Source organism: Schistocerca gregaria, chromosome 4, assembly GCF_023897955.1.
Source record: "Schistocerca gregaria isolate iqSchGreg1 chromosome 4, iqSchGreg1.2, whole genome shotgun sequence".
In the NCBI taxonomy this organism is placed as follows: Eukaryota; Metazoa; Arthropoda; class Insecta; order Orthoptera; family Acrididae; genus Schistocerca; species Schistocerca gregaria.
In genome coordinates this window covers 47998940-48021414 of record NC_064923.1, presented here as the reverse complement: position 1 = coordinate 48021414, position 22475 = coordinate 47998940, and the positions used below count along the sequence as shown (strand labels likewise).

At 41.8% G+C, this 22475-nt stretch overlaps 1 pseudogene; it reads right to left on the bottom strand.

The window, feature by feature from the left end:
* Nucleotides 1-17321: 17321 nt before the first annotated feature.
* LOC126268429 (5S ribosomal RNA) lies at nucleotides 17322-17439 on the bottom strand (annotated as a pseudogene).
* Nucleotides 17440-22475: the final 5036 nt, after the last annotated feature.

Genomic DNA, 22475 nt, shown 5'->3' with positions numbered 1-22475 from the left:
GTGGTTTGATCCTGCCTGTCCCATTCTGCTTCCTGCCGAGGTACAGAAATGGGCAACAGCTTTGGACGCTTCCTGCTGCCACTGTGCCCTAATATATCGCAGCCAGTTTCACCGGCTACCATAGGGGTCATACACCCCAACCCATAAAATTGACAAACCACCCCTTGCAGCAACAGAGACTACTAGTTTTGAAATAGATGTAAATGTGGACGGCAAGATTTTAGAGGAAGAGAAAGCCTTGAGTGCAGTATGCAGGTTCAGAAGGTTGTAGGTTACAGCACTTTTGCTGAGGTATAGATGATGCAAAGGGTAGACTATTGTGGACAGCTGAACCAAACCTGCCTTTCGACTGAAGACCTCAAGTACAACAACGACAGATATCCTGGTATAACCCCAATCTCTACTGATAATTAAATCAAGACCCTACAATGTCGACAGGCGTTGATATACATCAACGAGGAAAATGTGTGCCCCGACTGGGACTCGAACCCGAGATCTCCTGCTTACATGGCAGACGCTCTATCCATCTGAGCCACCGAGGGCACAGAGGATAGTGCGACTGCAGGGACTTATCCCTTGCACGCTCCCTCCTGAGACCCACATTCCCAACTTAATGAGATTTTGACATCTGTATCATTAAAGGATAAGAAAAATTAGTGGGACATCTGAACAATATGAAGACGTTGAGTATCCAGACAGTCGTTTTCGAGACTGCTACAGACCGACGAGCAGCAGTGTTCTTCAGAACCAGGATATCTGGTGAATAGTTCATCATTTCTGAACTTAACAACCCACTCAAGATTGCAATGGTGTGGTGTTAGTGTTAGGCAAATAACGACACGCATATCAAAGAGCTACATGGTAAATAAGAGATAGAGGTGCTATAACGCGTAAGAAATATAACGAAAAAAGTAAACGGTGTACTGAAATATATAGTGACATTCATTGTTAATATTTAAATAATCTGCTTCAACGGAAACCGTACCGGATGGACATACAGGGTGGGCAACAGATGTAGAACTACCCTTGTGCAGCAAAAGGAAGTAGTAATTGGAAGTTTATACGTGAGAATTATTAGCTGGGAGAGGGGCAAACCTTTGAGGCTGTGACACCAGTTCGGGGGCAGTTTTGAGAGTTGTAGCCTTAGATGAAGCCGGTGATTTTCATATCAAAATGTATCATGTAACATAGCAAATAGTAAATCTCCTCTAGGCATAAGAAATATTTGGGATCTCGCAGCAGAGTTAAAAAACCTCATATAAATGTAAAACCGCAGAATCAGACATTCTACAAGAGAGTGATAAACACAACTGATATCGCTTTTAATTCTAATGAACTTCACCTTTAAAACAAAGGCCTCAATCATTATATAGCGCTAAAACTTACTAGCAAGAGCACAAAAGAACTAATAGCAGATACAGAACTTGCATGTGACAGTGAAAAACTAGAGTGTAATACGAAAAACGCCATAGTGTATAAAGTGAACAAGTAATTACCAAACACATGCTTTCAGCAAATAGTATAATTAACAACGAACAAAAATCCTTAAGCATATCAACTATAAGCCAACTGCTAACATAGCTTTTATGCTGAAGTCTGATGAAAGACGCTCTGTAATCCTGAGATATGAAAGAGAATATATTGAGAAAACCATAGAATGTTTCCACTTTAACAACTCTACAGAACTGTAATCAGATCCCACACAAAATTCAAAACTAAACTCCATAAAGTGCTTAACAGCTCCAAATTCCTCATAAAAAATACGACATTAAAGACTGCATAAGCATGAATTTAACTGCACTGAAATTTTGGTCACAGCCTAACATCCACAATGAATCCTGCACTATTCGTCTGCTGATTAACTCCATAGTCAGCCCATCATACAGTATAAGCAGGAAACTAAAAGATCTTCTTACCACTTACTACAACTCTGAAACCACTTATACAATTAGAAACACAACTAAGCACATAAAACATAGCAAAAGCATCCACACATCACAAAGTTGTCAACCTTTATACTAATATCTCAGTAGAGGAGGCTGCTAAGATAATGAAAAATAACCTCCTAAAACACAGAACGTTCAACACACTAGAAATACACTCATGCTCATAAATTAACGATAATGCTGATACATGGGGAAACAACGCTCTGGTGGGTAGATTGCCGATTTAAATCACCTCGGGTGCATTTGACCTGCGGTCGTTACACGGTGGCGCTGGCAGCAGTCTACATACACAGAGGTGTGTTGGTGCAGGTCAGAGTACGGTGTAACGAGTAAGTGTGCAGACATTTTCAGACGTGCTAATGGTGACTGTGTGTTGAAAAAGGCTCAAAGAACACATATTGATGACGTTATGAGGGGTAGAATACTAGGGCGACTGGAGCCTGGTCAAACACAGCAGGTCGTATCACAGGCCCTCCGTGTGCCAGAAAGTGTGATCTCACGATTATGGCAACGATTCCAGCAGACAGCAAACGTGTCCAGGTGCTATCGTACGGGACGTCCACAGTGTACAACACCACAAGAAGACCGATATCTAACTATCAGTGTCCGCACACGGCCACGGAGTACTGCAGGTAGCCTTGCTCAGGACCTTACCGCGGCCACTGGAACAGTTGTCTCTAGACACACAGTCTACAGACGACTGAACAGACATGGTTTGTTCACGAGTCCTCCAAGGTGCATTCCACTGACTCCTGGTCACAGAAGGGCCTGTAAAGCCTGGGTGTCAAGAACACAGTACATGGTCATTGGAACAGTGGTGCCAGGTTATGTTCACAGACGAGTCCAGGTATAGTCTGAACAGTGATTCTCGCCGGGTTCTCATCCGGAGTGAACCAGCAACCAAACCCTTAACGTCCTTGAAAGGGACCTGTATGGTGGTCATGGTTTGATGGTGTGGGGTGGGATTATGATTGGTGCACCTAAACCCCTGCGTGTCTTTGACAGAGGAAGTGTAGCAAGTCAGGTGTATCGGGACTTCAATAAGCACCAGTATGTCCGCCTTTTCAGGGGTGCAGTGTGTCCCACCTTCCTCCTGATGGATGATAACGCACGGTCCCACCGAGCTGCCATCGTGGAGGAGTACCTTGAAACAGAAGATATCGGGCGAATGGAGTGGCCTGCATGTTCTACAGAGCTAAACCCCATCGAGCACTTCTGGGATGCTCTCGGTCGACGTATCGTTGCACGTCTTCAAACCCCTATGACACTTCAGGAGCTCCGACAGACACTGGTGCAAGAATGGGAGGCTGTACCCCAGCAGCTGCTCGACCACCTGATCCAGAGTATGCCAACCCGTTGTGCGGCTTGTGTACGTGTGCATGGTGATCACATTCCATACTGATGTCTGGGTACGTGCTCTGAAACAGTGGCTCTTTGTAGCACATGTGCTTCGGGACAGTTTTCTCAACTTATCACCAATACTGTGGACTTACAAATCTGTGCCGTGTTTGTTCCCTATGTGCCTATGCTGTTAGTGCCAGTTTTGTGTAGTGCCACGTTGTGTGGCACCACATTCATTGGGAGGGCGCAAATCCGGCGTCTTGCCGGGGACCAGCTCCTTGACACCTGTACTGCAGGACGGAGACAGGCTGGTGACGTTTCCAAAATACTCTGGGGAACACTCACGTGGGCATGTATTGATCCAGTGGAGCTTGTGCAAGTCCCATGACGGCCAAGCAGTATCATACACTGGTTTCCGACTACGTACAGCTCTTCATGAAGATCACGTTTTCCCATGGCAGTGGTATTTTTCAACAACTTAATGCGCCATGTCACAAGACCAGGAGTGTGATGGAGTGTTTCGAGGAACATAGTGACGATTTCCAGTTGATGTGCTAGCCCCCCTACTTTCCAGATATGAACCCGATTGAGCACATCTGTGGTGTGATTCAACATGGTGTCAGAGCTTATTGCTCCCTTCTTGAAACTTATGGGAATTAGGTCAATTGTGTGTGCATTTGTGGTGCCAACTCCCTCCAGCGACCTACGAAGGCCTCATTGTTTCCACGTCACGACGTGTCGTGCCTGTTACCTAGGCCAAATATGGACATACTGTTTATTACGCAGGTGGTCATAATCTTCTGGCTTATCAGTGTATGTTAACCATCTATAACAAACGTTTTTCTCACCAAAAAAGAAATGAGCACAAAAATTATGCACTACAAGAGATGTGTAGATGACACTCTTCTACTCTTCAGTGATAACATGGGCGAAGTTGATGTCCTAGCCAAAAATCTCAGCAAATTACATAATAATATCAAATTGTCAAACTGTTGAAAAAATGGTTCAAATGGCTCTGAGCACTATGGGACTTAACTTCTGAGGTCATCAATCCCCTATAACTTAGAACTACTTAAATCTAACTAACCTAAGGACATCACACATATCCATGCCCGAGGCAGGATTCGAACCTGCGACCGCAGCGGTTGCGCGGTTCCAGACTGTAGTGCCTAGAACCGCTCGGCCACTCCGGCCGGCCCGAACTGTTGAGCATGAAGTAAATAGTAGTATTAACTTTCTGGAACTTAAAATATCCAATGCAAATAACTAAGATCACTTTGACATGTTTCCTAAGCCAACAATCACTGATGTCAACATCAGTAACTTATTCTACCACCAGAACCAGCATAAAATGTCTAGCTTTAGTTCAGTGCTTCATATGCAAAAAATCCCCCTCAGCCCCAACGAACAGTAAAAGAAAATTAACATAAATAAATAAATCAAACCAATAAAATAAAAGAAAGCATTGTTGACAGCAAATATGTGCAACAAACACCTAAAGCAACTGTGAAGGACACAAAATCAACAAAGTATGAAGTCATGTGATATTTAGGTTCTCTTTCGTATATAATTTGCATGTATGCAAAAAGAGAAATCGTAAAATAAGTTTCTCCATCAATAATGAACTTGAACAGAGAGCTGTACCCACACTTCCACGCATTAGTATCCCCAAAAGTGATCAGGAATCTGCAAACTGAACTGTAGTAATTATCCTAAATTCTACATGGCCCAAACAGGTAGAATATATGAAATGGGGTTCAAGGAGACACATGGGTACCACACGACTGAACGACTTAAGCAAATCAGACTTTGCTGTCCATCTAGCAGAAAATATCACACAATAGACAATACAGAAAACTACCTCAGATCTTATGTCTCACAGGTAAAGGTGGCGTAATGACACTTCTAGAGAAGACTGAGATTTATAAACATCAGAACAATTTCCGTGACCTCATTCTGAATGAAGAACCAGCGTCATCCATCAACTCCTTTCTAAATGATTTCCGAGAGATCTCCTTTTCGTTTAAACCAGTATAATAATCACAGAGTTCAAAACAACCCAAGTACTTTAAAAGCTATAACTTCACTTTTAAATACATATCTAAATTATATCCATAGTCTGGTGTATTAAAACATAGCTGTGTATAATGTAAAATACAATCACAGGTTCAGCGTTCAAACTTAGCTTTAACACTCTAACAGAAAACATATTTTATTGTGATAATGTACTGCACTCGTAGTTTGTTACTTTCTATATATAGGTTTGCTGATGGCATGGTACTTCTAGCCACAGGGGAAAAAGAATAACAGGATTTGGTGGACATCATTGAAAATAACGGAAAAAATATGTACTGAAAATTAACACAAATAAAACAAAAGTATTGGCATTAGGAGGAAATAAGAAAATAAAAATTATGCTGAATGGAGAAATACTAGAACAGGTGCAAAATTTTAAGTATCTTGACAGCAGGTTAGACACCGACTGGAAGCGCACCACAGAAATTAAAACAAAGAATAGCAATGGCAAAAGAGGCGTTTTATAAGAAAAGGAGAATTTTCTGCAGCGGTCTGGACAGAGAACTCAGGGAGAGACTCATAAAATGTTTTGTATAATGTGTTCTTCTATACGGCGCTGAAACATGGACTATGAGGAAGAAAGACAGAGAAAGGCTGGAGACTTTTGAGATCTGGACATGGCGCAGGATGGAAAAATGTAGTTGGATGGACAGAGTAAAAAATGAAGAGATACTGAGAAGAGTGGGAGAGAAAAGACAGTTACTAGATGTAATAAAGAAATTGGATTGGGCATATATTAAGAAAGAATGACGGACTGATAAAAACAGTTTTAGAAGGTTATGTAGAAGGGAAAAGGAAGCGAGGAAGGAAGAGATTGCAGATACTGGATGACATGATGGACGGTACAACATACAGGAGCCTTAAGAAGGAAGCAATGAATCGCAGAAAATGGAGAGCCAAAGGACCTGCTAATACAGCAAATAACTGATGATGATGATGAATCTATCAAAATACCCGTCGCCAAAGTCAGGTCCTGGAGCTTCACATGTACTAGTGATATATCATGTCAAAGTTTGATAATAAGAGTGGAAACTCAGTAACTCTCAGCTATTAATTAGAACAAGTATAGCCAATGTTAGGTCTCACTTTCTGAATCAAGTGAGACATTTAATCTGCTTGAATGATGTATGTATACAATTAGACACGATGCCATGCCCAAGAGAGAATCAGTTTGACATCTGTATGATATGGCGGTTTTTACAGAATCTTCAAGCAGTCTCCTCTTCATTAATAGTAATCAGTAGAATGACGAAGATGGTAGCCACTGAAGAATTCCACAGAGTGCAAGTGATTGATACTGCGCCAACGCTATTAAAATGGCTCTGGGACTTAACATCTGAGGTCATCAGTCCCCTAGAACGTAGAACTACTTAAACCTAACTAAATGACTTTGACACTTTGCGGGGATTATTGTAATTTCTAGTACTGAGTCCGTGAAGTAAGCTGTTGGTTTGAAATAGTGGTATATTGTTAATGACAGATTCATTGTAGATTAAATGTATTGCGAAGATGTAGTTACCATATTCAGTTTCTTGTACTGGGCCCTGCGGGAAGTCCCTGAGTTGACAAAACCTCGTAATTCGTTTTACACGCATTTGGACTCGGCAAAATTTAGCTTGAGCTGGTGAGTCAATCTAAAAAATGATTCAGTATGCCCACTGTAGAATGAAAATAAGCGAAGCTACGTAGCTTCTTTCTTTTTATATCGTCAATATCTGACAATGAGTGAATTTCAAATAAAAATTTGTTTATGTGAATTGTAGATTCTGTGATACGCTCCACCCAATTTAATTTATTGTTATTTTGTAACTCCAAAAATTTAACAACGTCAACATCTTGAATTTGTTATAATTTTCTACATCTACATACATACTCTGCAGTCCACAATACGGTGCGTGGCGGAGGGTACCTCTACCACAACTAGTATCTTCTCTCCCTGTTCCAATCCCAAACAGAACTAGGGAAAAATGACTGCCTATATGCCTCTGTACGAGCCCTAATCTCTCTTATCTTATCTTTGTGGTCTTTCCGCGAAATGTAAGTTGGCGGCAGTAAAATTATACTGCAGTCAGCCTCAAACGCTGGTTCTCTAAATTTCCTCAGTAGCGATTCTCCTCCAGACACTCCCACCCAAGTTCCTGAAGCATTTCCTTAACACTCGCGTGATGATCAAACCTACCAGTAACAAATCTAGCAGCCCGCCTCTGAATTGCTTCTATGTCCTCCCTCAATCCGACCTGATAAAGATTCCAAACGCTCGAGCAGTACTCAAGAATAGGTCGTATTAGTGTTTTATAAGCGGTCTCCACATCTTCCCAAAATTCTACCAATGAACTGAAGACGACTATCCGCCTTCCCCAAAACTGCCATTACATACTTGTCCCACTTCATATCGCTCTGCAATGTTACGCCCAAATATTTAATCGACGTGACTGTGTCAAGCGATACACTACTAATGGAGTATTCAAACATTACGGGATTCTTTTTCCTATTCATCTGCATTAATTTACATTTATCTATATTTAGAGTCAGCTGCCATTCTTTACAGCAATCACAAATGCTGTCCAAGTCATATTGTATCCTCCTACAGTCACTCAACGACGACAGCTTCCCGTACACCACAGCATCATCAGCAAACAGCCGCACATTGCTATACACCCTATCCAAAACATCATTTATGTATTTATGTATTTTAGTCATATGCTTAGGGTAATTTTCTTGCAAGTTCTTAGTTCCATGTAATATGTCTTTGCAAAATTTAATGCCATACAGTTGTCGTGGAAACATTTATGAATATCCCCAAAAGTAACATTAACCATTTGTTTTAAAATTTTACTTGATATGCTATTTGTTGAACTTCTTTTTTCATCTGCAAATAAAACTAACTTGGTAAATTCTAATATTACTGATGAAAGTTTATGAATATACACAATAAAAAGTTTTCGTTTCTTTTAACGTATGTTACGCGTGTAACGTTCAACGCCCGTAACCACCAAACACACACAGATACACACACAGACACACACACACACACACACACACACACACACACACACACACACACAATGAACAAGAAAAAAAGTTACAAACCGTAAGATGGGTCTATGTGGTATCCCACACGTCACTATTTTATAGTTGGATGAGAACTAATAGTTTAACACAGGACTCTGCTTTCGTCAGCCTTTGCCCTGCTTTCGTCAGCCTTTGTTTCGTGTCAATTCCTATTACACCACGGAATTCGAATTTACTTAGAAGATGTTATGTTTTACACATGAGATGTCTTTGGCCTAAAATATTTATCATTGTATTATTGTCTGATGAAATAAATAAATTCTCGCTGCGTGTGTAAATAACCTTTTCAGTATCAAAAACTTTTAAAAATGAGAGCAGTGACTTTTGACACTATACCACATTGACAGCAAAAAATCGCAACAGCAGAATATACTTAACGTTGAGTAATGAAATGTCGGGAGTATATTTCTCTAGGTAACGTATCTAAGTGATTAATATTGAAAGATTAAAGGTTAATGTAAGCGCGAGATAAGCCATTGCAAATGTGGAATGCTGATACATTAATAACCAGTGTAGCCGTCAGAATGTTCAAAGCAAGCATGCAAACATACTTGTTGTACAAGTATCGGATATCAGTTTGTGGAATGGAGTTCCGTGCCTGTTGTACTTGTTTAGTCAATACAGGGACGGTTAACGCTGTTTGTGAACGACGTTGGAGCTGTCGTCCGATTTTGTCCCATATGTGCTATACATATCTGTTGATGTAGCAAACAAAGCCAACATGTCGACGCTCTACACAGTATGTTAGGTTACAACAGAGGTATGTGGGTGATCTTTATCCTGTTGGAAAACGCCCCTTGGAATGCTATTCATGAATGGCAGTGCAACAGACTCAATCACCAGACTGACGTATAAATTTGCAGTCAGGGTGCTTGGGATAAACACGGGAGTGCTCTTCCTGTCATATGAAATCGCTTCCGAGACCATAGCTCCCAGAGTAGATCCAGTGTGTCTAGCGGCAGGCATGTTGGTTGCAGGCACTCACCTGGCCTCCTTCCAATCAACAAACGGACATCACTGGCATCGAGGCAGAACCAGCTATCATGAGAAAACGGAACAGACCTCCAGTCTGCCCTCCAATGAGGTCTCGCTTAACACCACTGACATCACAAATGACGGTGATTTGGTGTTAGTGGAATGCGCTCTACCGGGCGTCTGGCTCGGACCTGTCCCTGGATAAAACGGTTTGTAACAGTTCGGCGAGTCACTGAGGTGCCAACAGTTGCTCAGAGTGCTGCTGCAGATGCAGTACGATATGCCACAGCCATATGCCGAACTCGATGGTCTCGGTAGTGCCATGTGAGCCCGTAATGATTCAAATGGCTCTGAGCACTATGCGACTTAACTGCTGAGGTCATCAGTCCCTTAGAACTTAGAACTACTTAAACCTAACTAACATAAGGACATCACACACATACATGCCCGAGGCAGGATTCGAACCTGCGACGCCGGCCGCGGTGGTCTCGCGGTTCTAGGCGCGCAGTCAGGAACCGTGCGACTGCTACGGTCGCAGGTTCGAATCCTGCCTCGGGCATGGATGTGTGTGATGTCCTTAGGTTAGTTAGGTTTAAGTAGTTCTAAGTTATAGGGGACTGATGACCACAGCAGTTGAGTCCCATAGTGCTCAGAGCCATTTAAACCGAACCTGCGACCGTAGCGGTCGCGTGGTTCCAGACTGTAGCACCTAGAACCGCTCGGCCACTCCGGCCAGCGGAGCCCGTAATCACCGCTGCCTACAATGATATGAGAACTTGTTCCAAATCAGTGAGGCGTTGATAATAGTGAAACGTCCCGTTTGAAAATTAATGAATGACAGTGATGGTAAACCACTTACGTTATTTGATTATCAAACAGCTGAGGAGAACTGAACGTACTCAGACATTTCTCTCTTTACTTATTTTGATCGACACTAAACTGACAAACAATATTTTTAGCGTAACGCAATCTGACTTTCAATAATCTATACAAAAGAATGGCCCTGACTAACAATAACCTATACCTTTCATGAATCACGTACCTCACAAAAATCTTCATTACTCGAACTACTGCAATAAAGCCAGCGCCAATACTGCCAACTAAATAAAAGATTCTAGCTACTGATAGGCATAGTTAGCAAGTGTAAGATTTTGATAGAGGGTGCTATCCAGTATTACAAATTTACTCTTTCTGATGGACACACGTCCAGATCGTCCGCTCTCAAAATTGTGCCATCTCTCTCCCCACACCCACAACTGCTGGCGGCTCACCTCCAACTGCACAACGCTACGCGCTGTTCACATCCAACTGCCCAACACTACAATATCAAATATTCCAACAACGCAAACCAATCACGGACTTCACACAGCACAGTCAGCGATTTTCATACAGAGCGCTATGTGGCGTTACCAACATAAAAACCTAAACAGTCTTACTTACAATAGCGTATTTGCCGCCTTAAATGCATTCTTGACTACCGTGAACTCAGCACGTTCGATGTCAAAGGTAACTTAAGCTCACGATCGTTACAGGTGTACTTAAAGCAAACCTGATTTGCACCCTCGTAGTACGCTACTGGCGACACTCTTATATGACTAGCACAAAATTTCAAAAGACATCACCTTTTGAAGGTAGAAATACGCACACCAAATTTCGGTTATGTCCCACAAACCCTCCTTTGTGCTGTGATTCATTTCAGTCAGTGTATTTGTAGTCAGATGTCGCTTTTACAGGGTGTTTCAAAAATGACTGGTATATTTGAAACGGCAGCGATAGAAATACACCGTCTGTTGCAATATGCTTGGGACAACAGTACATTTTCAGGCGGACAAACTTTCGAAATTACAGTAGTTACAATTTTCAACAACAGATGGCGCTGCAAGTGATGCGAAAGATATAGAAGACAACGCAGTCTGTGGGTGCGCCATTCTGTACGTCGTCTTTCTGCTGTAAGCGTGTGCTGTTCACAACGTGCAAGTGTGCTGTGGACAACATGGTTTATTCCTTAGAACAGACGGTTTTTCTGGTGTTGGAATTCCACCGCCTAGAACACAGTGTTGTTGCAACAATACAAAGTTTTCAACGGAGGTTTAATGTAGCCAAAGGACCGAAAAGCGATACAATAAAGAATCTGTTCGAAAAATTTCAACGGACTGGGAACGTGACGGATGAACGTGCTGGAAAGGTAGGGCGACCGCGTACGGCAACCACAGAGGGCAACGCGCAGCTAGTGCAGCAGGGGATCCAACAGCGGCCTCGGGTTCCCGTTCGCCGTGTTGCAGCTGCGGTCCAAATGACGCCAATGTCCAAGTATCGTCTCATGCGCCAGAGTTTACACCTCTATCCATACAAAATTCAAATGCGGCAACCCCTCAGCGCCGCTACCATTGCTGCACAAGAGACATTCGCTAACGATATAGTGCACAGGATTGATAACGGTGATATGCATGTGGGCAGCATTTGGTTTACTGACGAAGCTTATTTTTAACTGGATGGCTTCGTCAATAAACAGAACTGGCGCATATGGGGAACCGAAAAGCCCCATGTTGCAGTCCCATCGTCCCTGCATCCTCACCGAGCGAGGTGGCGCAGTGGTTAGCACACTGGACTCGCATTCGGTAGGACGACGGTTCAATCCCGTCTCCGGCCATCCTGATTTAGGTTTTCCGTGATTTCCCTAAATCGCTTCAGGCAAATGCCGGGATGGTTCCTTTGAATGGGCACGGCCGATTTCCTTTCCCATCCTTCCCTCACCCGAACTTGCGCTCTGTCTCTAATGACCTCGTTGTCGACGGGACGTTAAACACTAAGATCCTCCTCCTCCCTGCATCCTCAAAAAGTACTGGTCCGGGCCGCCATTTCTTCCAAAGGAATCATTGGCCCATTTTTCAGATCCGAAACGATTACTGCATCACGCTATCTGGACATTCTTCGTGAATTTGTGGCGGTACAAACTGCCTTAGACGACACTGCGAACTCCTCGTGGTTTATGCAAGATGGTGCTCGGCCACATCGCACGGCCGCCGTGTTTAATTTCCTGAATGAATATTTCGATGATCGTGTGATTGCTTTGGGCTATCCGAAACATACAGGAGGCGGCGTGGATTGGCCTCCCTATTCGCCAGACATGAACCCTTGTAACTTCTTTCTGTGGGGACACTTGAAAGACCAGGTGTACCGCCAGAATCCAGAAACAATTGAACAGCTGAAGCAGTACATCTCATCTGCATGTGAACCCATTCTGCCAGACACGTTGTCAAAGGTTTCGGGTAATTTCATTCAGAGACTACGCCGTATTATTGCTAGGCATGGTGGATATGTGGAAAATATCGTACTATAGAGTTTCCCAGACCGCAGCGCCATCTGTTGTTGACAATTGTAACTACTGTAATTTCGAAAGTTTGTCTGCCTGAAAATGTACTGTTGTCCCAAGCATATTGCAACAAACGGTGTATTTCTATCGCTGCTCGTTTAGTTTGTATTGCCGTTTCAAATATACCAGTCATTTTTGAAACACCCTGTATATTTTCTACAGTGTTCGAGAATGCTGGCAAAAGTAAAACTAGGCGGAAGTTTGCCGGTATTTCTTTATCTGATTTCTTATACAGAGACTTAACTTCAACATTTTAGCCGTTTAACCAATGTATCAGTGACAAATGACAGTTACACAACTAAATTACCTCAGAAGGTTACTTCAGTCTATTTTATTCATATCCCATTATGTCTACAAGGACTTTTTATATATTTTTAAAATTTTACGGCTGATGTTACTTCTGGAGGTGTAGTGCGATTTAGATTTATAATCCTGAAGTTGTTAGTAATGTGTGGGGTTGGGGTATTCCAAGACAGCATCTTCCGAGCCTGTCAACCCGATATCTGCGGTAACAGTTATGGATTTCGATTGTTCTCCTGTAGCACCACGTGTCAGAGGCTGCTGGCCATTTCTGAACTGCCTGTAGTTCACGTCTCTCTTTCATATAAGGCAAGCCTCCGGACCCACTTGCCGACAAAACTTCCTATCATTCAAATTTATATCCTATGCTAACAGTTTTCTCTTCTTCTAAAATTCTTCTCTTTCTGTTGTCAGTCTGCATTTTCCATACTCTCTACTTTGGCCATCTACCTGTGTTATAGAGAAGAAAATATGCTACATTTATAAGCCGTGAGTTCGGAGAATGTCGACAGCTAACTCCACTTCCGTGTTGCTGGTCAGTTAACAATTACAAGCAATATCCTGACGATTACTGCCGTTAAAAAGGCCGAACTGGACGAGAATCACGATGTATGTCGTTACGGCTGTAACACAACTCGTCAGAAGCGACTGGTCGATTACAAAGAGACCTGCAGCGTCGTAGGTCAGTGAACCACGGCTCAGCTGGTGGGCGAACTCTCGCAGACTGCGGCGCTCTGCGTCTGACAAAGCCGGCAGCAGCTGCAGCTTGTTGACCAGCACCTCTGAGCGGTTGGCCTCTCGGACGACCACTTCACTGCTGTGCGCTATGCTGACAAGCCGTAACGCAGACAGCACTGTCCACGGCAGTGACGCAAACGCTACATGCCCTTTCGATTTGTTAACGAAAAGAAGTCCGATATCTAGTAAGTCGGCAGTCATCATGTACCCGACCAGTGCAATGTGTAGAAAGGAACTTGTGACTTCCACAAGGTTCTGTACACTGTACTCCGCGTTCACAGTCCGAGCCAGGTCGCTGAGAAAACAGTGCACTTTCGGCAAATGTTTTAGTGGAGCATGCGCATTAAATTTCAGACCTGATTTCGTTACGAATTTCTTATTACGTTTAATCGTCGTGTCTAATCTGTGCCTTCTTGTGAACAGACGAAAATAAACAGTACGTGGTTCACAATTAAGCTGTGGAAAATATGCTCTTGTAGAAATGTTCAGTGAGGACGACACCGTACGTCGGAGCTGTTCTTCAGAGTGTATGTTAAACGCCAGTAGCAGGTATTTGTTCAGCTGTTGAAATCTTCTGTAGAGCATCACGTTAAATGTGCAGAACTGTAGCGTAGCGACATTGCGTGGAAAATAGGACAAACACTGTGGCAGCAGTACAACGAGTTGATGATGAGCCTTCCATACAGAAAGCCCTAACAAACAAGTTAAGTAAATGATGAGTCCAAGTACCGCTCGGCGCACAAGAGTGACAACGTTCAAGTTTTCTTCCGCAATATTTTCATACAGTAAACCGTCAACTGAAAACAACTTTCTACACGTGTGTTAACGTCTTTTCGCTTCAGCGTTGTGCTTCTTAAAATCAAGATCGTAACTGTAACAATAGATAGGATCAAATTGCATAGATACACACGCCCAGTTAGGGAATTCACTTTGCTACGTAACCATGGAATTCGTAGAGATACCCCACAGGTTTCAGAAACCAGAAGCAATAAAGCTAGGAAAATACGGTAACCTTTTCCTTTAGCTGATACTCTGAACTTAGTATTTCTGTGTCCAAAGGAAAGTGGAGCAGTCCCAGCAACGCTACATATCGCAATGAAGAATCGTAGCTGCCGATATACCGTTCGTTCTGCGTCCATCTTGACGTAACGCTACAAAGCGAAAGGAAATAGTCAACTGATATCTCTTACATATGGAGTCTCAAACCGTGTTGCTGTTACTTCAGCTAATGAAGGTTCGACCGTTTCACTGAATCAATAGCGTATATATGAATAATGGACACATGTCACATTGAGAACCTGTTAACGGAATAAAGTTCTGCTGGTGCATGAAAAATATTTCTTGAATGATTCCATTTCCTAATCGCACCTACTAGGAAATATTTTCAGACAGCACGTAATTAAAAGACATGTCACTACTCCTCGAAAATTTATTACGTCTAACCGATTACCATCGATGATATATGCTTATACGATTAAAAAAAAAATCTGTATATTAGTGGTTCAGGTGCAAATTCCCATTGAAGGGAGAACATGCAATTATCTTGAATTATTGCCAAATATATACATTTTTCCAAACATTGAAACGTACTGTAGGATTTGTGTATGTAACATAATGGATCGGTAAAAATAAATTCGAGTAAATAATCTCTAGATAAAGAAATTTGCCTGGAATATGGTATAAGTGAAAAGGAAATTGAAATAAGTGTGCGCTCTGACTATTTTACGTATAAGGAGCAGTCAAATGAAAGCTAGACGGGTGAAGGAAAGTAGGTAAACGGTTTATTATTTGAAAAATAGTCGTAACTGCTAATACACTTATCCCACTGTGAGATAAGACGGTCAGTGCTTTTACAGACAAGGTGTTTGCGCTTGCCTACGGAGTCATGATTGTTCCTCTTCATGCAAAGAAAATCGATGACAGCAAGTGTCTTTCTTCAGGAATCCGTAATTATGGAAATCACATGGCGAGAACGGGGACGGTACATAAGATGTACAAACTTGTATGACTAGTCGAAACTAAAGCCACATCGGCTCTGGGAGGCGATGACGCCGTTTTCTTTGACTGCAATGACTTTCTGGACCAAGGCGCCACGGTGGCGTAGACTCTTTGTAAATACTGAAACGCGCCATTCATGTTCAGATACCCAGGAACGTAGATGGTCGCCATGGTTCTGTTACACATGTTGCCAGGGTTATTTCCACTAATGCAAAAGTTCCGCTGGGAAGTCCTTACACATCCTCTATAAATTCGTGATTTCTCTCCATACGACATTCATATTTTCGGAACCATGAAGTGAGACATTAGTGGTCATCGATCTGCTTCGGAATACGCAATGCCCGCCTGGGTGCAATCATGGCGCCGTAGGCAACCGCAAACATTATTTCATGAAAGCGTTGACCACGTTATTTCACAGAGGGATAAACGTATTCACAGTTTTGCGTCATCATCCTTCTGACTGGTTTGATACGGCCCGCCATGAATTCCTCTCATTTCAGAGTAGTACTTGCAACCTACAGCCTCCGTTATTTGCTCATGTATTCCAATCTCTGTCTTCCTTTATAGTCTTTACCATCTACAGCTCCCTCTAGTACTGTGGAAGTTACTCTGCAATGTCTTAACAGATATCCCACTGTCTTGTCCATTCTTCTTGACAGTGTTTTCCACTGATTCCTTTCGTCGCTGATTCTATGGAAAACCTCCTATTTCTACCTAATTCTTCTGTAGCAACACATCTCAAATGTTTCGATTCTCTTCACATAGTCCCTGTTTCACTGCTATACCCCAAACGTACATTTTCAGAAATTTCGTATTCAAATTAAGACCTATGTATGATAATAGCAGACTTCTCTCGGCCAGGAATGCCCTTTTTGCCTGCGCCAACCTGCCTTTTATGTCCTCCTTGCTCCATCCATTACTGATTACCTTGCTGCTTACTAAACGAAACTCCGCCCGAACCATATAAAGGCCCAACGGCACCGACCGGCCGCCTTGTTATCCTCAGCCCAAAGGCGTCACTGGATGCGCATGTCGTCAGCGCACCGCTCTGTCGGCCGTATGCCAGTAGACGAAACCGGGTCGCTACTTGTAAATAATAGATTTCAGCTATCAGTCATCCTCTTGAAATTTTATTGGCAGATCTAGATTTCAGATAGAAACTAGCTATTCTCAATGCGCTATCATTTTTGATCAATGCATGTAATGTCTATTGGTCGGGATTCATAAACAGGTCGTTGGATACAGTATTCAATGAGATGTGGATGAAGCCCGACCAACAGGCATTGATCAAAAATGATAGCGCATTGAGAATGGCTAGTTTCTAGTTGAAATCTAGATCTGCCAATAAAATTTCAAAAGAACGACTGATAGATGAAATCTATTTTTTACAAGTCAATATAACAGTCGCTGCGTGCCACAGCCTTCTGAATAACCTGATGGGCCGCTACTTCTCGATCAAGTAGCTCCTCAGTTTGCCTCACAAGGGCTGAGTGCTTCCCGCTTGCTAACAGCGCTCGGCAGACCGGATGGTCACTCATCCAAGTGCTAGCCCAGCCCGACAGCGCTTAACTTCGGTGATCTGATGGGAACCGGTGTTACCACAGCAGCAAGGCCGTTGGCATCTTGCCGCCTATGAAGCGGAATTACTTAACTTTATCTACGTCGTGATCACCAATCCCGATGTTAAGTTTCTAGCTATTCTCAATTCTGCCACTTCTCATTACTTCCGTCTTTCTTCGATTTACTCTCAGTCCATGTTCTGTACTCATTAGTCTGTTCATTCCATTCAGCAAATCCTGGAATGCTTCTTCACTTCCACTAACGATAGCAATGTCATCAGTGAATCTAATCATTGATATCCTTTCACCCTGAATTTTAATTCCACTCTAGAACATTTCTTTTATTTCCGTCATTGCTTCTTCGATGTACATATTACACCCTATTTAATCCGAGCACTCCGTTCTTGATCTTCTACTCTTTTTGTACCCTCTTGGCTCTTGTACATATTGTATATTACTCGTCTTTACCTATAGCTTACCCCTATTTCTCTCAGAATTTCGAAAATCTTGCACCCTTTTCCAGGTCAACAAATCCTATGAACTTGTCTTGATTTTTCTTTAAACTTGCTTTCGTTATCAACAGCAACTTTAGAACTAACACTCTCATGCCTCTATCTTACTTAAAGCCCACTGATCGTCATTTAACGCATCTTCAATTTTCTTTTCCAGTCTTATCTATATTATTCATGACGACAAGTATGATACATGAACTATTAGGCCGATGGCGTGTTAGTTCTTGCATTTGGCAGTTCTCGGAGTCTTCGGAAATTTGTGAATGATGTTCACCAACGTGAATGGTCTTTTTGTTGCCCGTCCCTCTGATAGAACGTTTCTATTCCTTTTCCTTGTTTGATCTTAAGTCTTTCAGAGCTCTTTCAAATTCTGATTATAATACTGGCTCCCCCATCTCTTCTATACCGATTACTGTTTCTTCTTCTACGACGTCATCTTACAAGTCTTTCCCTCACAGATGCCTTCAGTGTTTCCTCCTATCCGCTATCTCCTCTGCATTGAACAATGGAATTCTCATTGCATTCATAATGTTACCACCTTTGCTTTTAATTCCACAGAAGGTAGTTTTGACTTTTCTGTAAGTTAAAGCAATCATTTATTTTTCGATTTATTTGCATTTTTCATTTAGCCATTTCGCTTTAGCTTCTCTGCACTTCCTATTTATTTAATTCTTTAATGACTTGCATTTCTGTGGTCCTGAATTTCCCTGAAAATTTTTGTACTTCTTTCTTTCATCTATCAACTGCATTACCTCTCCTGTACCCATGAGTTGTTCGCAGTTCCCTCCTCGGTACCTACGTTTTTCTTTCCAATGTCTGTGATAGTCTCACTTCCTATTCAACTGAACTGCCTTCTGAGATATTTCTTATCACAATATTTGTTGACTCACAAAACTTCAAACGTATCTCTTAATTCCACAGTCCTTCTGATTACTTCTTTAAGGAATGGTTTTTTGACTAGACACATAAATATCAGCCTGCTCTTCATCGTTACTAAATTGTCATGTGAATCTATATCGGCTGTTCGACAAGTCGCAGAATCCAATATCTGATTTCGGAATCTCTGCCTGGCCATTCTGTAATCTAACTGAAAGGTTCCTGTATCTCCCGCCCTTATTAAAGTATACCAACTCCTCTTGTGATTCTTGAAGAGAGTATTCCCTCTTAGTGGCTGAAAATTATTCCATATCTCAATTGGTATTTCTCCTCTCTCACTCCTACCAAGCCTATATTCTTCAGTAACCTTCTTTTCATTCCTACTAAATCGTGATCTGAATCTAAATCTGTTCTAGGGTACACATTACAATCCAGTATCTGATTTCGGAATCTGTGCCTGACCATGAAGTAATCTAACTGATATCCCCCGCATCTCCCGGCCTTTACCAAGGATATCTTCTCCTCTTGTGATTTTTGAACGGAGTATTGCTTTTAAAATAATAAACAGTTTACTTACTTTCATCCATCTGTCTCGTTTTTATTTTACTTCCCCTTACAAAGTGATGGCAGTTTACAAGGACGTCAACCAATGTCCCTGGAACTGTTTTCAATATCTGAGAATCATAGTCCTCAGAAAGAAATAAAGAAGAAAGAAAATTTTGATTCCAGGAGATATGCGTCGTAGAAAACGTAATAGTGTCACACCTTATGCATTGGTAAGGTGTTGAATTTTCAACTTCCACCTACCGACATTTCCATATGATATTGTATGAGGAAATACTTGTTTAGATATTACAAAAAATAAATAAATAAATAAATAATGTAAAAGGTACACAGGGAGATTTGTCGACCTGAAAAAAGCGTTCGACAACATCAAATGGTGAAGATGTTCGAAATTCTGAGAAAAATAGTGGTAAGCTATAGGCAAAGACGAGTAATGTACAATATGTACAAGAGCCAAGAGGGAATAATAAGAGTGGAGGACGAAGAACGATGTGCACGGAATAAAAACAGCCTAAGACAGGGATGTGGTCTTTCGTGCCTAGTGTTCAATCTGTACACTGAAGAAGCAACGATTTAAATAAAAGAAAGGTTGAAGATTGGAATTAAAATTCAGGGTAAAAGGATATCAGTGATACGATTCGCTAAGGAATTGCTATCCTGAGTGGAAGTGAAGAAGAATCATATGATCTGCTGAATAGAATGAACAATCTAACGAGTACAGCATATGGATTGAGAAAAAGTAATGAGAAGTACCAGAAATGAGATGAGCGAGAAACTTAAGATCAGGATTCATGGTAAGGAAGTAGATGAAGTTAAGGAATTCTGTTACCTAGGCAGTAGAATAACCAATGACGGGCGGAGCACGGAGGACATCAAAAGCAGACTAGCAATAGCAAAAAGAGCATTCCTGGCCAAGAGAAGTCTACTAGTATCAAACATAGGGCTTAATTTGAGGAAGAAATTTGTGAGAATATAAGTTTGGAGCACAGCATTGTATGGTAGTGAAACGTGGACTGTGGAAAAACCGGAACAGAAGAGAATCGAAGCATTTGAGACACGGTGCTGCAGACGAATGTAGAAAATTAAGTGGACTGATGAGGTAAGGAATTAGGAGTTTCTTCGCAGAATCTTTTCCATTCTTCTGTTTATTATTCTTGTCAGCAACTTGAATGCATGAGCTCTTATGCTGATTGTGCGATAATTCTCGTACTTGTCAGCTCTTGCAGTCTTCGGAATTGTGTGGATGATGTTTTTCCGAAAGTCAATTGCTATGTGCCAGACTCATACAGTCTACACACCAACGTGAATAGATGTTTGGTTGCCACTTAGTAATTCTGATGGAATGTTATCTACCCCTTTTGCCTTATTTGATCTTAAGTCCTCCAAAGCTCTCTTACATTCTGATTCTAATGTTGGATCCCTCATATATTCTAAATCGACTTGTGTTTTTTTCTTCTATCAGATCAGACAAATCTTTCCCCTCATAGAGGCCCTTAATGTACTCTTCCACCTACCCGCTCTCACTTGTTCATTTAATAATGAAATTCCCGCTGCACTCTTAATGTTACTACTGTTGATTTTAATTTCACCGAAGGTTGTTTTGAAATTCCTATATGCTGACTCAATACTACCGACAATCAATTCTTTTTCGATTTCTTCAGATTTTTCATGCATCCATTTCGTTATAGCTTTCCTGCACTTCCTATTTGTTTTATTCTTCAGCGACTTGAATTTCTCTAAAAATTTTTGTGCTATTTCTTTCATCAAATAACTGAAGTATTTCTTGTGTTGCCCATGTTTTCTTCGCAGTTATCTTCTTTGTACTTACGATTTTCTATCCAACTTCTGTGATTGCCCTTTTTAGAGATGTCCATTCCTCTTCAACTCTACTGCCTACTGAGCTATTTCTTATTGCTGTATCTGCATCTTTAGAGAACCTCAAGCACATGTCGTCATTCCTCAGCACTTCTGTATCCCACTGCTTTGCATATTGATTTTTCCTGACTAATCTCTTGAACTTCAGCTTACACCTACTCACCACTACATTCTGATCTGTCTATATCTGCTCATAGATACGCCTTGCAATCCGGTATCTGATTTAGAACTCTCTATCTGACCATTATGGAATCCAAATGAAATCCTCTCGCATCAACCAGCCTTTTCCAAGTGTACCTCTCCTCTTGTGATTCTTGAACAGAGCATTTGCCATGCTGAAATTTATTACAGAAATCAATTAGCATTTCTCTTGTCTCATTCCTTGTCCCAAGCCCATATTCCCCTGTAACCTTTCCTTCTACTCTCTTCCCTACAACTGTATTGCAGTTTCCCATGACTACTAGATTTTCAGCCGGCCGATGGTGGCCCTGCGGTTCTAGTCGCATCAGTCCGGAACCGCGCGACTGCTACGGTCGCAGGTTCGAATTCTGCCTTGGGCATGGATGTGCGTGATGTCCTTAGGTTAGTTAGGTTTAAGTAGTTCTAAGTTCTAGGGGACTGATGACCTCAGATGTTAAGTCTCGCAGTGCTCGGAGCCGTTTGAAACATTTGAACTAGATTTCCATCTAGCTTTACGTATTGTATTACCCTTTCAGTATACTCATATACTTTCTCCATCTCTTCATCTTCAGTTTGCTACCTGAACTATTGCTGTCGGTGTTGGTTTCCTGCCGATTAGGATAAGAATCACTTTTGGTAAGTGAATTGTCTCGAGGGTAACGGTCTATTGACATTCATTCAGCACTGATTCAGAAAATATCGTTTTTGTGAAACAGAACCAGGTCTTTATTTGCACAACATGTGAGGGCTATAGACAGAGGTGTTCAAATTGATTCGATAGTTTTAGATTTCCATAAGGCTTCTGATATCGTTTGTCACATAAGAAATGCTTTTGACACTGTTCATCACAAGAGATTTCTAACCATATTGCGTGCTTATGGAGTATCGCTTCAGTTGTACGCCTGGATCCGTGATTTCCTCTCAGAAACATCATAGTACGTAGCAATCGAAGGAAAAACATCGAGTGAAACAGAAGCGAAATTGGAAGTTAATCAAGCAAGTGTTATAGGCCCTCTGCTGTTCCTAATCTACATAAACAATTTAGGAGTGAATACTAACAGCCCTTGTACACTGTTTGAGGATGGAATTG